This window comes from Mya arenaria, chromosome 12 (assembly GCF_026914265.1).
Source record: "Mya arenaria isolate MELC-2E11 chromosome 12, ASM2691426v1".
Taxonomy (NCBI): Eukaryota; Metazoa; Mollusca; class Bivalvia; order Myida; family Myidae; genus Mya; species Mya arenaria.
In genome coordinates, this window is record NC_069133.1 from 28,454,048 (window position 1) to 28,479,844 (window position 25,797).

A 25,797-nucleotide genomic window follows, 5' to 3' on the forward strand; every position below is an offset into this window, starting at 1 on the left:
GCAAGGATCTATTTTATTCAATTCCAGGAATTCTATCCAAATGGGAAAATTAAACGTGAAGTTTCAATTTAGGCTTTTTCCTAATGTAGACAGATAATAACAGGTTTCTCAGGGTAATACCATTACTTTAAAGCTACAATGAATTTGCGACGTTGGCTGAACTTTCAATGGTATTTTATTGGAAGTATTGGACAAGCTGGTTTTCCAAACAAATGTTGACTGAAGTTGACTATGCACACATATACGTATATGTCTGTGACACATATGTCAATACCAGATATAATATTTCTGTGTCATGTTCAATCCGTACTTTGAGACAATTAACTGTACTTTTATGTACTTTCTACTGAAGTATATTGAATGAATGAATGAACTTGAATCGAACAGGTAATAACGTCGAGCTAACGAATAGTCCCAATTATTTTAATAATTATTCAATTATATTCACGTATTCAATTCAGCTATATAATATATGTCCTAACAATATGGGCTTTCCATTAATTACAATTCAAATCACTGCAACTAGTGACCAAATACAGGTCTATTAAACCACTATTAAACTATAAGTCCGGTTAGCGCACTAGTTAGCGCACTCGCTTCTCACCAAGGCGACCCGGGTTCGATTCCCGGCCTGGGCGCATTTGAGTTTGGTTAGTGGTCACCAAGCCGGACAAGTTGGTTTTCTCCGGGTACTCCAGTTTCCCCCACAACACAAGACCACACACTCGCGTAACATCGTGCCAACGAGAGTAATTAATATAAGTTGCAATAGCTTGTTTCATATTCGTTGTAAAATTAAATACGCTTAAACTAAGTCGTGAAATAGGAGTCGCAGCCATTCGCGTCTTTTCCGTTGAGTTCTACATGAAACGTTCAATAGTTTTGTAGTCCTTATGGGCTTGTTTCCCTTTCCCCTGGGAACAAAATACTTTATAAAACTGTTTAAAAAATATTCTTAACTGTTTATTTCCCTTTATTAACGCAATCAGTTAGATACAAAGGCATATAAAAGATATATATGTGATTACAACGCCTTGCAGGGCAGATAACAGAGAGGCAGCCAATATCGCAACTGATTATTTGCCTTCCAATATCAAGAGTTGCCAACATAGCATAAAATACACACAAAACTAAAACTAATTATTCTGTCGATGTGTTCTAATTACCTTATTTCCGACGACAGACTTTAGAAACTTGTGTTTAAAATTCCCTATAACGACTTTTATTTTGTTTTTTGCAATGTCATTAAAGTAAAATGCGAGTGAACTCAGATTGCTTTTCTGGGATAGGGTTATTTGCCGTAAAAACATTCCAAGGACATGTGCATTTCTTTATAACAGACAGAAGAAGCCATTTCAGACGTTGACTGACATTTTGAATTTAAAGAAATTCAATCATTTGTAACACTTATTTATCGAACCAGTCAATTATTTTATATGCTAGAGGTCCGAACTCCAAATGTCAACAACTGAATTGCCATCAATTTTCTTTTTCTGACAAAGATAAAAACACAATTTCATGTTCATTATCTCCCAACTAATGCATATATATAAAACGCAAAACATAACATAGTTAAAGAGTATTTCTACTGGACTTCATTTGTTTGCAACAAAACTCTAAACAAGATAAGATTAAAAGTATATTCCATGAGTCGAAGAAGAAGATTACCCAATACTTACGTGAAAAACTACAGAAACAAGCTCAGTAGCCAAAAGTTTAAACATAACCCGGTTCAATGGCACAGGGTAAACGCCAGAGACATAGAACACAAAAACAAAAAATCAGAAACAAGAAACATGGAATAACAGCACAAAACTCCACAATGTTTATCAGGGATTGTTAGCTACCGACTTGGTACGGTCAGTAAATTTTACTGGAGGTTAACAACGTGCACAAACTTCACTCTAATTCCAACAATCCTAAATAAAGAAAAAAACTAAGGGAAATCTTATCAAAGTATGCATTAACCAAGCCTAATTCGAATGATTCACGGGTTTTCGGTAAATCCCTCAAAACTTTATAATTACTTTCAAATTATCTGTTACGTATATCCACTGTTTTCAATTAAGTCGAGTTTGTAATAAAAATCAGGTAATTTTTCCGATCAAATTGTCCGAACTTGAAAGTATATCCGAAAAACGTATTAACTGACTCAATTTCCACCAATATTTAATACCTGAAGTTGATGATCAGGGAAAAAGTTCAAAGAACACAAAGAACATTATCCTACAAGAAATATACCAAACTACATTCTGTAATTGCTAATAATATATACAATAATCTCATATTCAACTGCAAACGACATATCGCGCTTGACAAACTGAATTTTAAGAAGTCATATTACAAAGAATCACAGCGCTCCCATAAATGGGGGTGACGTCAGAAAAAGTGTACCAAATTGTCGACTTCAGTGTAAAAAAGAATATTGTACGAGCAACCAATATTAAATATAAGCTAAACACAATGAAAAATACGTGATTGTAACCGCAATCTACCTTGATACACTTCCTAGTTTCATTCCAGTTACTGAAAACCACAACAGATGCGTTAAATACCGATCCATCTTCATTGCGTGCAACATCCAAACCGCTCAGATAAGTTTTCCAACCGTTTTAGTTTCGGGCTTTTGCTATCGTTTTAAATTTAAATCCATCATCTTTGCCTTGAATAAGTATTGTGTTTCAAATCAATTCTCAGTAAATATAGATATTGGATATACGTAAAATAGAATGAATTAAATGTTTTTTTACTATAAAGATTTATTCATAATGCCATTTTAGTAATTAATTGCCACGTGTTTTTATTAAAATCCATCATCTTTGGATGGAATAGATATTGTGTTTCAGATCAATGTTTAGTAAATGCAGATATTGGATATACGTGAAGCAATGGGAATTAAATGTATTTTACAATAAGGTTGTTTTTATTCATGCCATTTCAATAATTAATTGGTAGATTAAATATAAATTGATCGTAAAGGTAAATCGTTAAAGCCATACATTTCAAGTACTTCACTTTCAAAGCTCATTAGAGAAATTCACTAAAGCAATCAAATAACTTTTGATATTTATCATGTTATAAAAACCTTGAGGTTTGATATCTTATTTTTAAATGAAGAAAGTATGCTGAAGCGGATCGTGAGGTGACATCATGATACGTATATATTCTTATAATCATGTAAAATGTATTTTCGGTTACAAACTAGCTCGTATTGGCAATTATAGGCTTGTTTTGAGGTAATAATGGATATGCCGTTTTTATGCCGATTTAAGGACCATCTGGCGCATAGCTCCTTTAAAGATAAACATATACATCGGAAAGAGGTACATCAAAACACATCAAATTCATTGCAAAACTGCCAATAGAAGTCACGGACACTAGTTAATAAACTCATACAGTTCCTAGCAAGGCAATAAATATTCCTTATCAAAAAGGTGGATTAGTGTTTTGAAAAGTTGCCAATTGTTTTCAATCTATCAAGGCTTATCAGACATACCAGTAAACGTTAATTAATTTAATGGGAAAAGGGGAAGTTCAGCTTTAACCTTCATGTGGAAGAAGAATGAAAGAAGGCATTTGGAAAGGTGACTCTATTTCTAATATGCCACACTGACAGAAATAAAATAAATTTGTATATGCAAAATGCCATTGGTGTTTTCTGGTATGCATACAAAAATGTTCCTACATATCAATCTGGCCTTTTTGTTGAAGAAAATATAATTAAAGCACTTAAAATTAAAAGCTTATTGTGTGGAGCACTTGTGAGGTTATCACGTGTATTTTAAACGTACAAACTATGATAATCCTTCTACAGTGTTTTTTGTCATTCTCACTTGAATGTTACGTAGGTTTCATTGTTATCGTATTTTTACTCATTTAACTATAGAATGAAAGGAGTATAAAAGTGAATAACAAAAAGAAAAAAGTGTTTTCGCCTTATAGATCGTATTACAATAAAGTATTTTAATCAAATCAGCATGCATGCTTGTCTTGCACAGGATTAAACTAATCTATTGTTATCTTATACAAAGGTTTCGTTGCAAATGAACAAAGATGTATATTAGGTTCGTAATTGAGGATGTATACATACCTTTTACCCTTACGTTCCTTCTGACTTACTGAATAAACTGTTATTATGTTGTTTGTACTCATTGCCCTTTTATATAATTGATTAGAAGATAGCTTATGAGAAAAAAAACAGACAAAAAATGCATTCACAATTAATCAAATACAACTTTTATTCATTTAGTATTCATAAACTGTATGACTACTTGTTCAGTAATTCAGTAATGTACAGACAACTCATGCTGATGTATAGAGTTTTATTCAGTCATTATGCTATGCAGCAAATTATTTATGTCAGAAACATATTCTTATTGCTTTATAATTAGTAAAAGATATAAAAGGCTGTTTTGCAACACTTCCAGCCAATTAACGCGTCATTTAAGATACATTTTCTTTTATTTAATGGGCAAGTCTTCGTCAGTATACTTATCCTCTACACGGTAAAGCCATGAAATAAATGCATTTTTAACACAAAATCGTCATAACAATAGAAACCTTTTTATCTGCCACATTTTTGGTAGAACATGTTTGTTCTCGTGTTGTGTATTTAACCATATAGCTCGATAAACGCCTACTCGTGTATTAAGAGAACTGTGCCATTTAACCGGGTTTATGTTTAAACGTTTTGCTACTGAGCTTGTTTCTGTAGCTTTTCGCATAAATATTGTTTGCTTCTAAAATACCAGTTGAATGAATTGTTACTTAAATAAGACACCACATACCGTTGTAATACTATAACAATAACATACTTAAGAAACCCTTTGGCGCAATAACATATTGTTTAATTTGCGTCATATTTCCTTTAATGCAAAAAGGTTGTTGTCTATGAGGGCTAGTAGGTTTATAAGGGGAAGCACAGACGCAATCAGCCTAAACCAGACGTGCTGTCGCCAAAAAAGACGAAGATAATCTGCATGAACTGTTCCGGAACATTTGCTATTAAATACAATCTGAAAACACAAGTTAGCATTTCATATAAATCGACCTTTGACAGCTTGATCACTTACTACTGCAATGATTTATGTTTAAAAATAATGGAGAAACAGTAGCAATCAAGTATTAACTATTTCGTTTTAATATTTGGAGGTCATTGTGGGAATAAAACATTTAAGTCTAGCGCATTTAGAAGGAAGTTTAATTTTCGTAAAAAAACTTTAAACTGGCTTACTTATACAATGGTTTAAATCGTTTTACTTTCAGACAAGGCACGCCCCGTAAAATCGAACACGTTTTTGCCCTCACCGATAAAATATGTAAGGAACTGGAGCAATATCAATACGTGTGGGCATGTTAAGTTATTTCAACATATCTTTTTTCAGACATTTTGTTTTCTTATGTGTTTAATCAACTTAAGAAAGTTCAAATTTACTTAACTGCCTTTGAGACGGTTTGTTTCGATGAAATCTTAATCGGGCTTGTTTTTCCAGCATGACAGCCACAGTGGCATTGTTGTCGCCATACACATAGATTGAAAATGATTTAGACTATTCTCATGACTTATTACGATTGTGAAGATTAACTTATACCATTTTCATTGTTTTACTATGAAGTATTAAGCATGTGGTTATTATGAAATTATCAGGCCAAATTGGATATTTACTCGTGCCCATTGACATATGGACGAGAGTTGACTGCATTGTTCTTTTTTTCTTTCGTGATTTTTGCATATTATTAAAAATTAATTCCAAAATGAGTTTTGCACTTTAAAATATTATGGAATCTAAGCTGATGTGCATTATGACAAGTGTCTACGAAATTCTAAAATCACTGGCATAATAGCAGAGACGCTTACGTCATAAAATAATCAGACAAACTATTTCGTTTAACTTAAATGTGAACGGAAAATATATTGGGGGTTCAGCCAAAAATTACGAAACGTCGATCAATATGAAATTTTAAAGTTTAACGTTTGACAAATTCTGCCATTGTATGGGTTAAATAATTATTTCAATCAGTTTACCTGTTTAAAGCATGATGCAAATGCTAGGCGAGTTTGTTTTCCAAATTGCATGACAAAGCATCGCTTCTGTGTTCAAATGTACATCTATAACTCTGGCTTGCAATATCTCAACTTGAGATAATTACAGAATCGCGTGTCAAGTGTGCAAAGGCAATAAGAAATGCATTGGTTCTGCTAATGGTCTAACGGAAAGGTACGTGTTAATAACAATCTAGAGCCAAAGATAATGTGTGAAATGTTTTATTGCGCTGACATCCACTGAGGATGTTATTTTCAGGGTTATTATTCTATTTTCAACTTAGAGGGAGGTAATTTAACAATCACTGCTTTAATTGAATATTTGCAGATTTCCTTGAAGCTGCTTCGATATATTTCACATTTAAAAGCAAATATTTCAGAAAATGAGCAAAACGCTTATTCAAAGAATTTTTATTGGTTATATTCGCATGCTTTGTTGAAATTACGTAAAAAGTGTCAAATATATTGTCCAGAAGCGACCCAATAAACAGTAAGTGTAAACTAGAAAAAAACACAGAAGAATGGCATTTCTACGCATTCTCCAAGTAACATGCATAGTATCGCTAAATAAAATAAGCAATGCGTCATCACTCCAAGCCAGAAACCTATTTCAATCTGAGTCATAAAGTGGATTGATGTCAGTATCACATTTTTATTATTTTGCTTAATTCTAGTATGTAACAGGTCTCAATCGGTATTTAAAGCGAAGCACAAATCATAACTAAATACCAATATTAAGACAAGTTTCAGACTATCAAATTGAAATCTGTTGTGAAAACGGCCCAGGGTTTGGACTGTTTTGTGTGCCTAGAAAAGACTATGACGTATAGTAGTTACTCAAATTATAACTGATAACTAAAAATCATTTTAGCATGAAATGCAACTGATTATGCTTCTTTGCTAGGAAACAGGGTGAGATAAGAAAATATGTTCATTCAGTGTACGTTTAGATGAAAATGGAAAACGTTTCAAGGAAAAATATATAATGAAATCACTGTAATCAAGAATGAACAAAGGACATAAAAGGTAGTCAGAACGAACATTACAGGTTACACATTGCATGTCAAGATGAATTAGCACAAACATTAATTTGATCACACGACATGGAATGGCAATCTGCTGGTATCTCCTGTTTTAACCAGAAATGTGAAGACGAAAAGGGAGATACGAATAGCGCGTTATATTTTAATCGTTCAGACGTAGTTACTGTTTTTGGTTCCTCTTGCGGACGAGTAATAGCGCTTGTATTGTCATACTCGGTAAGCATCATATCATCGAGGAAACATATGCATGATCGAAATCATTCAAACTCATGAAATAAAGGTATTTCCGTTCTTGTCTAGCAATGCAACATAAAAAATGACAAACCACTGAACATTGGAAACCTTAATCTCATCTGACTTTACTACAGTTATGTTATATACAATAACATGTTATCAAACAAACTGGATTGGTTTTTTACTGTACAAAGATGTAAGAACGTTGAATATCTTAACACCTCGTCCAGACAAGAAGGAACATCAAACGCGCTTAAAATTGTATTCTCATAAATCTCAAACATAATAAGATAGCTAGAAATTCTTGTGAGAGACGTGCATTTCAGTATCAACGTAACGATAACTGTATATATTCATAAGGTTCCTTCTTTTTCGCCAAATATTTGACAATGATGGATGAATATACTTCGAGGGCCCATTTCTACAACGCAGATATGTAATTTAATCGAATCATAATGTCGAATTCTATTCAATATGTTTTTTTTGGAATAAAGTTTATATAGGAGAAATTAAACCTGGATAGACTTAATGGTGATCATTTTATTCAAATCATCAGTTCTCGTTTTTGTTGTAGTTCGACAACATCCTTGATCTTCTGGGTAAACATCGACTTGTTATGCGTATGGATTCATTTGTGTTTGTGTTCGTACAAACATTGATAGCCTCGCAGCCAGAGGGAATTAAGGCGGTTTTATGGTGTAATTAAACATACTTATATTTCCTGATTGCCCTTTTTAATTTAAACTATTAATACGGGAACTATGTATGTAGGGTTGTTCATTCCCTTATGACGTTCAGAGATATTGACTGAAAACGAGTCTGACATAGTATGTGCGTGCGGTCTGCAAGACAATATGAAGCTCTTTCCGGCTGAAAAGACGCTCAATCATTTGCGCAGATACTTACTTTAATGATAAATGTTTAGAAAATGAACACATGCGTTTCATATTTACGCAAACATTCAAGGCATTCGTTGCCTGAATGATTGAACTTCATGTCAATTAAGAATTTGTATCATTTCTACCACATTCTACTCCATTGACATATTGACGCTTTTTCATACGAGAAAATCATGCCTTCACTGAGAAGTGCCATGGCAATTAATATCTAACATGCGTTTTGTATGCGCAAAATCAAAAGCCCCAATACGTCTGATGCCAATATGATTGAACCTCTTGTCAAGTCAAAGTTTGCAATTTGTCTACCAATTTATATCCCGTCCCCCGTATCGCATTCTTTAAGCTCTCACAATTCTCTCCACTTATATTTTGTTTGTTTAATGATATATATACATAAGAAGTCTAAATTATAGGATGCCATTTATAGATATGCCTCGACGGGACATCACTTTCTCAAACATAAACCAAGTTTTGTAATAACGTGTTCTAATTTAGATGACATTTGGGGGTTGTTTCTAGCTGCTGGTCCTTTCGGAGCAATGTCATTTTAGTAGTGAGATGGATACGGAAATTATTTATAGAATTAATGCACTAGTCGCTGATTATGGATACTGCACCTTTGGATGTCAAAAAACAATCGTTGGTGTCATATTTTCAGATAAAAAAATAGAGACCTTAAATGCAAGGTTAGGTAAAGAATATTAAAAATTTAGAACTTAATCTAAAGTGGTGTTTCATATGTACAGATAAGTTATTCGTTCTATTTCCTGATTTCATCGACTAATTATATGTCTTATAAGTAATAATTGGCTTCGAACATCTATTCCCATGTAATACATGTATATTATGCATTTATTGGTACAAAAGTCTTCATTGAGTTGTTAAGTTGCTTCCTTTACATAATATCAAGTATATATTAAACTTATGGTTACATTATTTGATACCAAGCTGCTTTTATTACTTTTACTTCCATCAAAGTTTAAAAGAACAATGTACAATGTATTTCAGTTTTACAGTCAGTTTTCTCGTTTCAAATGATGTTGAATCATTCTTTTCTGGATCATTTTGATAGTTCCTCAGTACTGCATCTATTATAGGTCCCTCCATGGCCAATGCTTGCGAAAAACATGTAGGTGATAAGTTTCGAGAAAACGCTCATTAAACAAATATTCTGTCTCCCTGGTCACAGGGTGTACTTCGGTCCGTCCTAAAAGGTATATATATATTTATATATTAGTCAGCCTCATAAAAATATCCTGCAATAGGATCGGGATAATGGAACTCTCATATCCTGTATTACTGCGCCAAGATAAAAAGCCAATTGTTATATACATATATATTACATCGTGCAATGCAGATTTAAACTAATTAATAAAACAGACTGTTAAATTGTGTGGCTAAATGCATTAATTTCCGTTTGATAGAGTGATATGGAGTTAAAATCCATTATAGTAATATGATGATGGCGGAAATGGTAGAAGGGCTATCGTCTGGTATTTGTCACATATCGAGAAATTTTAAAACTCTGCTCTATCTATCATGTTCCAAAATGCATCGCCTATTTAAGTGAAAATTGTTTTTCAATGCCATTGCGACCTGGTGTTCATCCAGACATATTTTTCAATTTTTAGAAGATTGAATTAAACGAACAGATTGTCAAGCATTTGTGTCTGGATATATCGGAAGCAGAAGTACACTTAAAAGTATCCGGTATCTTGAAATGTGTCCAGTATTACTTTGCATCGTCTGCTTAGTAGGACATGTTAATGGGAAGTATAATAGTACAAAGGTTTCGTAGGACTGGAAGGAATTGTTGATCATATACATTGATATATAACCTCAGCGACACCAGGTCTTTGACACATACATTAAGTGACAAAACTCTGGTCACTAAGAGTTCCAAATAACATCCTCTCGCTGAGTTTAATAAGCGATTATGGTAGGGGCTGTTTGCACCCGGCGCATGTCCCCCCTAAATTTAGAGGTTAATATTTTGATGTCTATACAGGAATGTTTATGTATGTATAGATTACACCAGAATGAACGTGTAAAGAATTAAAGTATTCGCTTCATGCTCAACACAGCTTAACTAATTTAAACCATGTATTTCGCCCCTGAGTTTCGAACTCCCTTAAGCCAAAACCATTTCTGGGTCCTCATAGTATCTTCGTTAAATAATATTTGTCAGGGATATATTTTTATTTCCAAATAATTAGTCGGAACAAATAAACAGCAAAAACGTCTGCCTGCAACACTTTCAGTCAATTAACGCATACTTTAAGAGACATTTTCATTTATTTCAGCGGCATGAGTTCTTCAGAAAACTTGCATCTTACACTGGTTGGCAATATATTAAATACATTTTTAACACAGGTACATCTTTATCTAATAGCCTATTAAGCAGCACAACGTTCGGCGTCTTTGGGATTTTTGTTTGAGTAGTTTTGTGCACAACAATAATGTGTATATGTTATTGTTCTAAGCATATCATATGTTTATGAAAGAGCAGTGGATTGCATTGTAAACAAAACTGAATTCGCTGCCTTTGAAACCGAGCAAATACAAATAAAAGGCTATAAATATGACAATGCTAACACGTAAGCTAATCCTCCTGAATAAACATGTATGATTACAGTGTTCAGACATATCATACCTTAACCTTAAGTTATTAGCTTTTTATGTTATTTCATCTAATGCAAATTAAACTATTGCAGCGTAAACAGAAGCAGTTAACATACAGTAGACTTCCTTTAAGTGACTTTAGTGTGTGATGTGCTGTGATGCTTGTGTGTCTTTTAGTATTTTGTGTCCTTTATGGGCCATTATATTACAAATGGCAACTACAGGAGGACTCTCAGTAGCTAGATATTTAACATACACACTGTCACCGAAACACGAGATTCCCGAGGGGATAAATAAGTCTTAAACAGGGTCATAGTTAAAATTGTGGCGACTGGTTAAGGCCTTGAAGTTTATTATTCGCACTATTATAAATAGCGACAATTCGATTAACTTCTAACAAGAACAAGTTTAGACGCCGGTAAACCAATATTGCACTTAAATCTATGATAAATGATATTATTGGTGAAAGAAAAAGCTCTAGCATTTCATTTAGCATCGATTGTTATATATGATGTTTGTGCTATTAAAGTGGGCATTTCAAACACTTACACAGTCCTAACGCATACTATTATTGTTCAATGAAGGATTGATAGCACTTTTTCTTGCCTTTTTGCCGTTTTAACGCGGTAGAACACGCGAACAAATTTCATAAAGTTTACTACTTTCATAAACATAAGCTAAAGAAGAAACGCGATCAATATACGTCAATAATTATTTTTTAAATAATTGTTACTCACCATTAAACATTATCAGTATCTTCTGCAATAGAGTATTTGTTCATAAAGAGATGTAACCGACATCATACGTCTGTATAAAAGAATAGCTGATAGTTGTTACGTTGTATAACATTGGTCAAATGACCTTGCGCTAATCCAATCGGAGCGCAATATTATAAAACAATTAAGTCATAATCCCTTTCGTATAATACAATATGAACGTCAAGTTTTATCTATACAACAAAGGGCTATGCGAATATAAATACTGCAATATAAAATACACGGCCAAGCCGAGTTATCAACATCCTACTTTGATTTGGGAATAGCACAGGTAATCTATATTTAGATTGTTCCATTAGCGAAATTAAAAACGAACGACACAAATTTAATAACTTAAGCCCTAATGTTCGTCATTCTTAAGTTTCCAAACGAGTTATTTCAAAAAGCAAAGGCGCCATAGGCTGGTCATGTTACACATCTTGTTATGTTGACATTCATTTCCTGACAAAACTGTTAATGCGTGAAGTAATGGACAAGTTCATCAGCTTTCGCCCCCATCCTAGGCTCTTTAAAAAGTTCACCAGTAACTTATTTCGATTAACTGTCACTAAAAGCAAGAGATTAAGTAACGTCTGTTTTTGTCAATATTGGCCTCTTCAGTTCTCTTTGAACATCTGTTATCGTTTACGTGAGCGTTCAAAGGCAGGAAAAAACATTTTTTGTTTAAGATATTAATACACCAGTAAATCATGTCATTGGAAGCAATTAAGTTATTTTCGTATGTGTGGGTAAGTTTGTTTTAGATCAAGCATCGTTTCGTCTGTATCAACGTTCCCATGTACAGAGAAGACAAAAACAAACTCTATGTTATGATTTGGTAGAACATTTGAATAAAAAGGTAAGATAGTAATTCCTTTAACTTGTGGGTCATTTTGTCACAATATATAAAGCCATCAACGTAATTTGTAATGACGTCACAATGTGTCAGAGTGTGTAATGTCAACAACGTGATATGTAATAACGTCACAATGTGTCAAAATGTGTATGGTGATCAACGTAATAAGTAATTAAGTCAAATTGTGTCACAGTGTGTAATTTCATCAACGTAATATCTGATGAAGTCACCTTATGTAACCATGTGTAATGTCATCAACGTAATGTGTAATGAAGTCACAATGTGTCGCAGTAATCTATACGTAAAACGAGAAAAAATATGTAATCAGTACGAATGTTTTCTGTCAGCTGTTGCGTGTCGAGAAGAATTTGCACAAAGCATTACTTTGATCACACGACATTGAAGCTATCTCCTGTTAAAACTGGGAATATTACGGCGTAAAGGGTGATAAGACTGATGAATGCACTGCCCTCGATAAGAAAAGAATTTTTATGACAATCGACACGTACTATTTGTTTTACATTTCTCTGACAGAAAAGCAACATCACTTGTCAAGTTGTTTGCTCATTCTCGGTTTACATCATATAATCAAGGGAAACAATCATGTTCAATGCTAAAAAGTTTTCAAACTCAGTTTTAAATCAGAAACCAATCATTGGAAACATGCAGTAATAATTCATTGGAAATAACATACCCCAAAGTCATGCATTGCATCAGACGTTATTCATTTTATATATTTTGCAATAAAATTGTATAAAACACAATTAATGGATTTTATAGTTAGATAAAATATAAGACCGGAGATGTTTTGAATATTTGAACACCTCTCCCAGACTTGTAACATTGCCAGACTGAACACAAAAAGCGTTTAAATGGTAACAATGTAACATTAAACTGATATACTCATATAAAGATTATTTCCTTTATGCCAACTATTTGCCAGGATGATGGATGAAAATTCCAGGGAAGAAATGTATTGTGGTCGATTTTGTTTGTATACGTCAGCAACGTAGACTTCTAAAATTATCGAATGTGAAAATCACATTGTGTTTTAAAGAAATTTCTTAAGGTAACGGCAAACGGAGACATATTTCCTGACGATCATTTTCCTTAAAATTATTAAAGTCGCTGTCATTATGAAGTTTACTAATGATTATATTCTTCCCACCTTTTTTATTTTTGACATCTGGTTCTCTGGTTAACTAACTGCAGCGTGTAATTCATTGACAGCGGCATCATGTTGTTTCTTCGTTCTATAAGGACATTGAAGTCCATAAAGTTGCTGTTACTTTCTGTATAACTTATCGTAATCCTAACTTTTTTTACTTTCCTCAAGTTCACGAAAGGCATCTTTTGCAGAGAATAAGGGAACCACGTAAGCATCCGTTATTAAGACCTTCAGACAGCAATGGCTACACTCCAGCAAACCTGTCAAACTTTCTGAATCACTGTTGATGCGTGTAGTCTGCCAGACACTATTAAAGATTTTGCAGCTGATACCAGGCCTATATGAGTGATTTTCTTGTCAATTCAAATTATATACCGTCCCCCTTGTGGCATATATTTAGCTGTCAAAGATCTCCATTATACTCCTTTTTGTCCAACACATTTATTTCAGCAAGTCAAATTGATGAGTCTTCTGTCGTGACGGAACACCCTTTGCTCAAATTTACCATAATATTTTAAAATTCTTTGACATTTACGAGTTTTATTGTGGTTCTGTTTATTCCAAAGTAACGTTATTGTGTAAATTACTATAGATATGATTGGCTATGAAAAAGTTTCTACAACTTATCAATTTTTACTTGTCATTCGAAAATAATGTCTAGGAGGCACCTGTTTAAATAAAGAAATAAGAAACCTCAATGGAAAAAAGTCGATATGTTATTCATTCCGTCGTATGAGTTCGTTGAATAATTTATCTGTTTTAACAGTTTTAACTGACCTTAAACATTGCCATCAACGAAAGAAACAACATGCTTTGTTGTGCAAGCACATTTGAGTCATGTTTCCAGATTTGATACACACATGATAAAGCCATCGTTATAACCTATTTGAGTACGTTGTATCCATTTTGTTATAAACAGATCTGGAATTGTTTTTAAAGTAGAAGCTAGGAAATGAACAATGGGAAATTTGAGGAAATAGTTTCCTATATATCCAGACTTATCGGACAAATCGTTGGATCTACTTTGCCTGAATATTATACACAATAGTATTGTTCTCATATTTTATTTACTTCAGGTATTTGAGGAATAAGAGGTAAGCGGTGAAAACGAACGTGTATTCTGGAAAAGGTCATTTGTAAACACAAAACATATCAAAGGCATGAAAACAGCTATCACCGTTTGTTTATAACTTAGAATTGACACAAAGGATGGTGTAATAGAATTGTGTGTCCTTATTTGTGTCTATATGCAACAGTGTTATGTCATTTCTGTAACCTGTTATGAAGTCACATTGTGTCACAGTATGTAATGTCATCTACGTACTGTAAGGAGAACGAGTAAGATATGTCACCCGTACGATTGTTTTCTGTCAGCTATGCCGTGTCGAGAAGAATGTGCACGAAGCATTACTTTGATCACACGACATTGAAGCTATCTCCTGTTAAAACTGGGATTATTACTGCGAAAAGGGCGATAAGACTGATGAATGCACTGCCCTCGATAAGATAAGAATTTCTATGACAATCGACACGTACTATTTGTATAACATTTCTCTGATATAAAAGTTACATCTCTAGCCTTGTCAAACTGTTTACTCATTCTCGTTAAGCATCATATAATCAAGGAAAAAGTTATGTGTAATGCTCAATAGTTTTCAAACTCAGTTATCAATCAGAAATCTATCATTAAAAACATGCAATAATAATACAATGGAGATAATACAGCTATGTCAATTAGTTTAAACATATTTATTTTACAACGATTGTGAAACAAGTTTGTACAACATTATATTAATCACTCTCGTTGGCACGATTTTACGCCAGAGTGTGGTCTTCTGTTGTGGCGGGAACCGGAGAACCCGGAGAAAACCCACTTGGAATCGAACCCGGGTCGCCTAGGTGAGAAGCGAGTGCGTTAACCACTGCGTTAACCGGACAACCTAAGCCATGTCAATTGACTCTGACGTTAATACTTCGATGTATTCTTAAATAGCTTTGCATAATATTATAACAATTTATGGAATTATATGGAAAAAATATAATAACGTTTATGTATACAAATAATTGAGCATCTCTTCCAAAATAAAATAACATTGCCAATTAGAACACCATCAACGTTTATAATTCTCTAAAACGTGTTCTTTCTTTTAGGCAAACTATTTGCTAGGATGATGGATTAATATTCCAGGGCAGAAATTTTTTGTAATAGACTTCGTTGGCATACGTCAGCAACATATACCTTTATTAAACGAATAATAATGTCTAAGTGCAAAACACATTGTGTTCTAAAAAAAAACTTAACTCCCTCAAACGGAGACTCACTTTACATGTTGTTGTTTTTTTTCTTTTATTTCTTTAATGTCGTTTTGTCATTACAAAGTTTGCTCAAAAGTGTGGGTTTTCTATTATTTTTGACTGCAGGCTGTCTGGATTACGAACCGCGGTGGTATCATATTATTTCTTTGTACCTTGAAGACATGCAACCCCTGAAACACACGGTGACTTCCTACATAACTAATCATCATCCTTTTTTTTTACTTTTCCTCAAGTAAACGAAAAGACAATATTGTAGGAAACTTAGGGAACTAAGGAACAACGTCCGTTATTAAGACCGTCAGACAGTTATGGATAAACACTGCCAAACCTGTCAAACTTTCTGCATCACTGTTGATGCATGCAGTCTGCCAGACACTATGAAATTTTTTACAGCTGATAACAAACCTATATAATTGATTTTCTTGTCAATTCAAATCATACCCCGTTTCCCTTGTGGCATTTATTTAGCTGTCACGGACCTCCATTATACTTCTATTTGTCAAACACATTTATTCCAGCAAAGCGAAATGATCAGTCCCCCGTTATAAATGTATCGTGACGGGACACTCTTTGCTTAAATTTATTATTACATTTTAAAAATTTGTATGACATTTACGGGCTATATCGTGTTGCTGTTCATTTCGAAGCAAAGTTATTGCTGTAAAGAACGATTCATATAAAATGGATATGAAACTAGCTCCTACAACAGATCAATTATTGTTTTCTTGTTCTGAAGTAAACTCTAGGTGGCACATGTTCCGATGATTAACAAAACCGTCAATGAAAAAATAATCATATGTAACTCATTCAGTCGCATTAGTTCGTTGAATAATTTATCCGTTTCTCAATGAATATTATTAATTGACCTCATCCATATTGACATAAACGAAAAGCAAACAACATTGTTTTTTGTGCAAACACATTTGTGTCATATTTCCGGTTTTTATACATAGAGGACTAAGCGGTCCTTAAAATGTGTTCGATTATATTGTTTAATTGACATTTCTGAAAATTAAGGTTTGAATAGAAGCCAACAAATAGACAACGGCGAAAACACTGGATTTTTTTTATCTAATATTCCGTTTTCCGTTGGATCTCCTTTGCAATTAATTGTATTTGAATATTATTTGCAGTAGTTCTTGTGTTTGATTAAATTCAGGTATTGGAGGAAAAGCGATAATCAGTGATAACGAATGGAGGAATATATTCGGAATAAATGTCCTTAGTGAACATAATATATGTACAAAGCATAAAACTAGCACTCTTGGTTTGATTATAATCCCTATCAACACCAATAATGCCCTTTTTGAAAGACTTTCCTTTTACATCTGTCTTGATTCAATATTCATTGCATTATATTGCATGATATAACAGTGTCTTTTTGCAATTATACAGTACATCAATAATATGTCGCGGAATTACCAGTAATAAACAGCAAAACTGAAACATATGATATTAACCAATAAACATACGCTTGTATTTACTGCATGAACGAATTAAACTAGTAAATAGTATTTTATATATAACCATTTACCATTACATGTTGTATATACACGTTAATATGGTATACGAAAACATATATTATATGTTGACAATGTACATTGTACAAGTCTGAATGAAATGTATCTTCTGTTCTGTTCTATTCTACCGATGCAGTCAACTTATTTCTGTCAGATACACATTGTTGTTGCTTAATAATTAGTCATTCGACATAATCAACACAGTGGAATGTCTACAACACTTCCAATCAATTAAAACATAATAAATAAACATTACCGTGCATTAGGAATGTACCATCTCGTTTCGAGACTTACACCTTACGGTGCTCGGCCATGGAGAGACTAGATTTCAACACAAGTTTTTGATAAAGGCGCACAATATAGGTCGATGCGAAGAAAATTCTCATTTTACTTAAATGATCACAATAACAAAGGAATTGATTTGTGGAAGTCAGTTAGGTATTAGTACACTTGTGTTTATTTACATAACACACTTTATTATAGCATATATCAAAGTCCACTGAGTTTTCAGATTATACATAATTTTAATATATGTATTCCTTTTAGCCAGTATTAAATAATAAAATAATGGTCATAAATAATCACCATGCCAACGATATAAATGGCGTTGCCTAAAACAGCAAAAGTGACGCCAGACTGATAACGATATGAATTATCCCAACAAATGTTATTGTCAGATAATAGACGGAGTTTTCCTTTTCGCCCACATGTCTTGCTCTAAACAAAGTTCAATATCACAGGGCTAACCGGCTTTAACTTTCTTCAGCTGCATATAGATTTGTTCGATTCTTCTAGTGCTGGGTAATTTAAGGGGTAGAAAAAATGCCATAGGAATGCCATAGGAATGGATTCACCCATAAATATACTATTTACATATAAGAATGTTAACCTGGAATTCAAGACAGGGCAGATTTTTCATTAAAAAAGTTTGCTACAACGATCGTCACTGTTAATGTTTGATACAGTTACAAATGCGTCATAATAGAAGAGTTGTAATAGAAAGCTAGATTATTTAAATCGTTTGTTGTTGTTTTTGAGGACAGCTTGTGACAATCAGACACATTTGTTTATTTAACTGAATACAACAGTATGAACTCGTAATTGTGCATATCCGTTTAATTACAGGGTAAGAAAATGAAGAGAAACGTCAATAAAGGTTACCTAATGCAATACACTGGCGGTGAATGCATTTGAGTATTCATTCCTCAAACGCCCTTTCCAAGTCGTCACTGTTATCAGGAGTTGGTAGTTATTACGAACCTCTTCTGTCAATGGTTGTATGTCACGATGAATTAGCACGAAACTTAATCTGATCAAGTGGCATTGAGTGACAGTCAGACACTATATCTTGTAAGAAATTACAAGAAAAAGGGAGGTAAGTCTGATGGTGCACTGCGCTCGGCGGATAAGACTTTCCATGTCGATCGATGCTTTAATTGATGTTTCTGTTTTCGCTGACAGACGAAAAATATAGCATTATAATTTTTGTCAATTTGTTTCCAGACTACTGATGAGTTTCGCAGCATCCGAAGAAATTAAAAGTGCAATAACAAAGACAAATCTATTTTAACAAAGTCTGCTACGAATGTTAAATAGGTTTTACAGTTAACTGTAATATTGTGTCGCTTTATATATTCGGCAGAATAGGTCTTAAATCGTATTAGAATAGCGTTGTCCGGTGTCAACGTCCTTGTACCTTCACTTATATGTGTCCGCTCTCTAGCGTATATATTTCTTATACAGTAGTTACAATACTTGTTATAAAGTTATATGTCATTATAGTTTAACCAATGTAGATCACTAGGTGTAAGTATTCACTCATGAGGTACATGCCTTGGTTTTCGTTTGGACTCAATATTCGCCTCTTCCGAGATCTAATGTTAGCAGCCTTTACCCCCCACCAACCCTGGTAACTGTGCATATGTTTAAAACAAGTTCATCCAACATTGTGATGGTTTTTATTATTACTTCAGTTGTCTTGAGCTACAGACTTTAATTACCAGTTGGACCGATGGGCCATTTACAGGAGCATTCCTTATGTAATCTTTATATATCTTGGCAACAATATGCATCGACATGTATTTATATATGGAACAAACTGCAATATATCCGCAGTAACTATTATTGGTAATGAATAGTTTACATGCGTTCGAAACATTAGAAGAAATCACATTACATTCGTCTTCGATATAATTATTCTCCATGTTAATTAAGAATTTACTTTTTTTAAACATTTATATCTCATTCCCTATCTGGTATATGTTTTGATGTTTCAAACCTCCATTACAGTTTTGATTTGTTTAATAATTATATTCATACCTTTGCAGACACTAAATCATTGAGAATTCCATCACATTTGCCTGGTGCATTATGTTGCTGTTCTTTTTAAAGCAACTCTTTTTTCTTTAAGACAAATATGGAAATTGTTTCCAAAATGAATGCACTAGTCGCTGATTATTGAATGATAACACTTCTTTTGAACGCCTAGAAAAAGTCCTGTATGACACATGATCAGATGTAACACAGACACCTCAATGCAAGATAGTATCCAGACGCAAAAATATAAAAGAATACCAGCAACATTTGTTAACAATGTCTTTAAGTTACACCGTCAATTCAATCAATTCAATTTCACTTAATTGCCGTTATGTTCACCAAATACTGATGTTCTTTACAGCATTTTAATATATCGTAATTATTATATGTACCTATAATACATATATGATATGATGATAACTGATATAATGTCATAGTTGTAGTGCATGGTATATATGAGTATGTATATTCATAACTTACACAATGCATGGCAAACCTCAATGACATATTCAGGGAAGAGTATTGTACATTTGTGTCATTTGGAGAGCCAAGAACAGTCAAGTGAAACCTTTACCTCCTGCATGTTATAGGTTTTCAGTAACGCTTAAATATAGTTTGGCAACGTCGCACATGAATTTCCATTACACTCAATCTAACACGAGGTGGACCACTTCACTCAACGTACTCATTTGCGAGCAGGTTGAACACTGAATTTGTTATTTTTTATTCAAGCTTGTATACAGTATTGACGAAAAAAATCCTATCCCTTTTTTATTTAATTTTATCAAAAATCCTCGTACTTTATCCAGCTGATAGTGTCGGATGCTATTCTCGAAAAAAACTGATATCATTATCTGAAAGCAAGATATTTCACGAGCTTTTTTTCTGCGGTATCTTCTAGGTAGTGAGAATGCATTAGCAAGTGTATCATTTGTAAAGTTATATACTAAAGAAAGTACTCAAACTATTACCTATGTCCGGAACTTATCCATGTGTTATCTTGGTTCCATTGGTGCTACCTGAGATAAAGTAGAAGTAGAGGCGCTTAACAAACACATATTTTTGTTTCTACAACTTATCTTAACTTTTGTTGACACTACGCGCAAAGCTGACAATCTTCTAGTGATAACATTCTAAAATAAGTAAGAAGCACCAAGTATCCACTCGCATATATCCGATGTAGTCATTATAAGGAAACCTTGTATATATTTTGACAATAAAGGGCTGCAGCGTGTTTAAAGTAAGAATATCGTGTTCAGTTATTTTGTTCCACAGTTCGCTGCCACGATTATTAAGTTATGGGTATACAGATTGTCTTATACAATTTAATGAAAACAAGAAGATTTAGGCCAAGCAAACACTTGAAAGTACAGAAACGCCGCAAGAAATTGGCATCAATATATTGAGCCGTAAAAAATTGTTCCTTGCCACAGTCAGAGAGAACTAAATAAGAACACGCCAAAAAGACATGCCCTTAACGACCTTTTTGCACTTATGAATTGCCGATTTAATTAACAAAGTGCTTATATCTCAACATTAGGCCACCATCTGATTGAATACACAGGTAATGATCAGTTATTTATTTCGAACCTAATAATGGTTACTTTTAATTGTGAATGATTTTGGCACTTTGATTTGCAAAACAGTTGTAATAAAACATGTATGAATTTAATACTGTTATGTGTATGTTTTAAACGTTTTAGCACCGTGATATTTGAGAGGTCATTAAATATATGCCCTTGACGTTTATCACAATGCAAAACAAAATATTAAAACTGTTTCAAATTGTACTTTCATAAACAGTTTAAGCAGAATAGACAAATGGCATCCTTTATGTATAAATGTAATAATTGACTTAAGAGTATTCCTTTTACCCAGATAGTTGACAATGATGTATGAGTAGATTTGTAAAATCAAGTTATGGCAAGTTATCTGGTTATATGTTATAGGATAGTTAAACCTATTGCACGTACGATATTTCGTAATTGTGCATATCCGTTTAATCACAGGGTAAGAAAATGAAGAGAAACGTCAATAAAAGTTATCTAATGAAATACACTGGCGGTGAATGCATTTGAGTATTCCTCAAACGCCCTTTCCAAGTCGTCACTGTTATCAGGAGTTGGTAGTTATTACGAACCTCTTCTGTCAATGGTTGTATGTCACGATGAATTAGCACGAAACTTAATCTGATCAAGTGGCATTGAGTGACAGTCAGACACTATATTTTGTAAGAAATTACAATATTACAAGAAAAAGGGAGGTAAGTCTGATGGTGCACTGCGCTCAGCGGATAAGACATTCCATGTCGATCGATGCTTTAATTGTTGTTTCTGTTTTCGCTGACAGACGAAAAATATAACATTAGAAATTTTGTCAATTTGTTTCCAGACTACTGATGAGTTTCGCAGCATCCGAAGAAATTAAAAGTGCAATAACAAAGACAAATCTATTTTAACAAAGTCTGCTACGAATGTTAAATAGGTTTTACAGTTAACTGTAATATTGTGTCGCTTTATATATCAGGCAGAATAGGTCTTAAATCGTATTAGAATAGCGTTGTCCGGTGTCAACGTCCTTGTACCTTCACTTATAAGTGTCCGCTCTCTAGCGTATATATTTCTTATCCAGTAGTTACAATACTTGTTTTAAAGTTATATGTCATTATAGTTTAACCAATGTAGATCACTAGGTGTAAGTATTCACTCATGAGGTACATGCCTTGGTTTTCGTTTGGACTCAATATTCGCCTCTTCCGAGATCTAATGTTAGCAGCCTTTAGCACCCACAAACCCTGGTAACTGTGCATATGCTAAAACAAGTTCATCCAACATTGCGATGGTTTTTATTATTACTTCTGTTGTCTTGAGTTACAGAGTTTAATTACCAGTTGGACTGATGGGCTCTCTTACAGGAGCATTCCTTACGTAATCGTCATATATCTTTGCAACGATTTACTTCGACATGTTCTTATATATGGAACAAACTGCAATATATTCGCAGTTACTGTTTTGGGCTTTTTGCACTTATGAATTGTCGATTTAATTAACAAAGTGCTTATATCTCAACATTAGGCCACCATCTGATTGAATACACAGGTAAAGATCAGTTATTTATTTCGAACCTAATAATGGTTACTTTTAATTGTGAATGATTTTGGCACTTTGATTTGCAAAACAGTTGTAATAAAACATGTATGAATTTAATACTGTAATGTGTTTTAACGTTTTAAACGTTTTAGCACCGTGATATTTGAGAGGTCATTAAATATACGCCCTTGACGTTTATCACAATGCAAAACAAAATATTAAAACTGTATCAAATTGTACTTTCATAAACAGTTTAAGCAGAATGACAAATGGCATCCTTTATGTATAAATGTAATGATTGACTTAAGAGTATTCCTTTTACCCAGATAGTTAACAATTATGTATGAGTAGATTTGTAAAATCAAGTTATGGCAAGTTATCTGGTTATATGTTATAGGATAGTTAAACCTATTGCACATACGATATTTCAAGAAACAGGGGTCTGGTTGTGGTTTCCATGACTTGTAAAACATATATTTGTGGTGAAGATGTCGTGAGATTGTGTCTTATTGTGAGAGGCGTCATGTTTACGTTTCCTTTTCTTAAATCATTAGCATATTTAGTTCCAATTTGTAGATAAAGGTCACAGTGGCACACTGATTTTTAAAGCTTAGGTTGGTTCCTAATTAGCATCCATGCATTGAACTCGCTTGCCTTTTGCTTTTTCTTATTTAGCCAAAATTGCAATACTGCAAAAGCTAAACTCGTACTTTTTTATTATGAACTCACGACTTTTAAACACCTAGAGTGCTGTCTAACTGAAGAATGGAAGCATTTGCGAACCTTTCATACTTATATGCTTGACAGTTGAGGAATGCAGTCTGCCAGACACTGGAAGCTCTTTCCAGCTGACATAACCCTCTTTCATATGTGAATTTCTTGGCTGATGTATGCGCACCAAATATCCATTTCAAATATGCACAAACATCAAAAGCATACAACATGAAGTTGCCTGAATGAATATGATCAAACGTTTTGCACGACATCGTCTTTCATTTTTATCACGTTCCCCGTCTTTCATATATCCAGCTGCCAAAGACTTCCACTCTAATTACTGTTGTCCAAATTGTGTTATTCATTAAAACCTTGAATAAGTAGGCTTCTTGCTGTTTCCCGACAGGCATCTCCATTACTCAACAAAAACTAGGCTATATGGTAACGTGTTTAATTGCATGACATTTGAGAGATGTTCCTATTGCTGTTGGTTCAAAAGGAAAGACATTTTTCTGTACGTAAGACGGATCTGTTTAGAAATTGTTTCATGAACTAATGTACCATTCATTGATTTTGGACAATCGCGATAACCACTGATACGTTATAGGACAAAAATAGTTCCTAAGTGACACAATATGCTATGACGAATATGGTATGAACTTCAGATAAAGTTAAAATTAAATTGTGCAAACAACATTTTGAGTAATAACAAGGTTATGAATGAATGCTTAGTTCATTAGATAACTACCACTTATCACAAACCATTCATCTCAAACATGGCTCAAAACGATAGGCAAACAAGGACCTATTGTTTTATTTGTCAACTCTTTTTCATAATTCCGGTATTGATACACAATTCAAATAATGGACAGGATTCAGCGTCCACTTGCTACAACTCAGGGTTTTTTCATCAATATATTGAGCTGTGAAGATTTATTCCTTGCACATGATCTTTAATAAGAGCCTTAAAACGTGCTTGGCATACCAGCAAGATTATTTGCGTGGAGGGAAGTGAGAAAACAACGGAAATCAGTAGAAAAGTGTTGCTGTGCTGTGTGGAAATGTTATTGCCATTTCACGTATCGTTTGTCGTACAACACAACGTTTTATGAAATTTATTTCAATATTTCAGGTGTCTTCGAACAAAAAATAAATTTAAACAAGTTTTAGCACTGAATTTGAATCTATCTTACACAACATTGTGACTCGAAAAAATGCAAATAGTAAAGCAATACCGTTACATGATACCACTACTGAGGTAAGAAAGCTTTGCGACACTTGGAAACGAAAAATGTTTGTCCTGAGTGTCTGTTTAATTATATACTACGTTTTCCCTGTAGTTTCCACTGTATTATTACGAAACTTCCGAGAAACTGGCTAGAGACGCGCTCTTTGGTTTGGTCATATCACGAGATACTGGCTAGTGGCGCGCTCTTTGGTTTGGTCATACCACGAGATTCTGGCTAGTGACAAGCTCTTTGGTTTGGTCATCTCACGAGATACTGGCTAGTGGCGCGCTCTTTGGTTTGTCATCTCACTAGATACCGGCAAGTGGCGCGCTCTTTGATTTTGGTCAAATCACGATATACTGGTTAGTTCTGAGCTTCTTGGTTTGGTCATCTCACTTGATACTGGCTAGTGGCGCGCCATTTGGTTTGTGCTATCACGATACACTGGCTAGCGGCGCTCTTTGGTTTGGTCATATCACGAGATACTGGCTAGTGGCGCGCCATTTGGTTTGTCATATCACGATACACTGGCTAGCGGCGCTCTTTGGTTTGGTCATATCACGAGATACTGGCTAGCGGCGCAATTTGGTTTGGTCATATCACGAGATACTGGCTAGCGGCGCACTTTGGTTTGGTCATATCACGAGATTCTGGCTACCGGCGCTCTTTGGTTTGGTCATATCACGAGATACTGGCTAGCGGCGCGTTCTTTTGTTTGGTCATATCACGAGGTACTTGCTGGCGGCGTGCTCATTTTGATTTTGTCCATATCACGACATACCGGTAAGTTGCGCCCTCGTTTGATATTTGGTCAACACGAGGTACTGGTAAGTCGTTCCCTCATTGGGTATTTAATCATACCACTAGATATTGGTTTATGGAGCCCTCAGTTGGTATTTGGCCAAATCACGAGAAACTGGTTAGTTGCACTTATATTTAGTATTTGGTCATATCACAAAATACTGATTTGTGGCCTCATTTGGTTTTTCACCC

The 25,797-nt window shown here is 34.0% G+C and overlaps 1 protein-coding gene across 2 annotated transcripts in view; it reads right to left on the minus strand.

The window, feature by feature from the left end:
- LOC128212136 (prolactin-releasing peptide receptor-like) overlaps positions 1 to 25,797 on the minus strand; it is a 95,920-nt gene that overhangs the window by 27,466 nt on the left and 42,657 nt on the right. The window contains exon 1 of one of the 2 annotated variants that reach the window (XM_052917425.1): positions 2,496 to 2,553. The exons of the other annotated variant lie outside the window; for it this stretch is intronic. The gene's annotated coding sequence lies outside the window, so the exon portion shown is untranslated. Of the gene's footprint in view, positions 1 to 2,495; positions 2,554 to 25,797 lie in introns of those variants that run through there. 2 annotated transcript variants of the gene reach the window in all.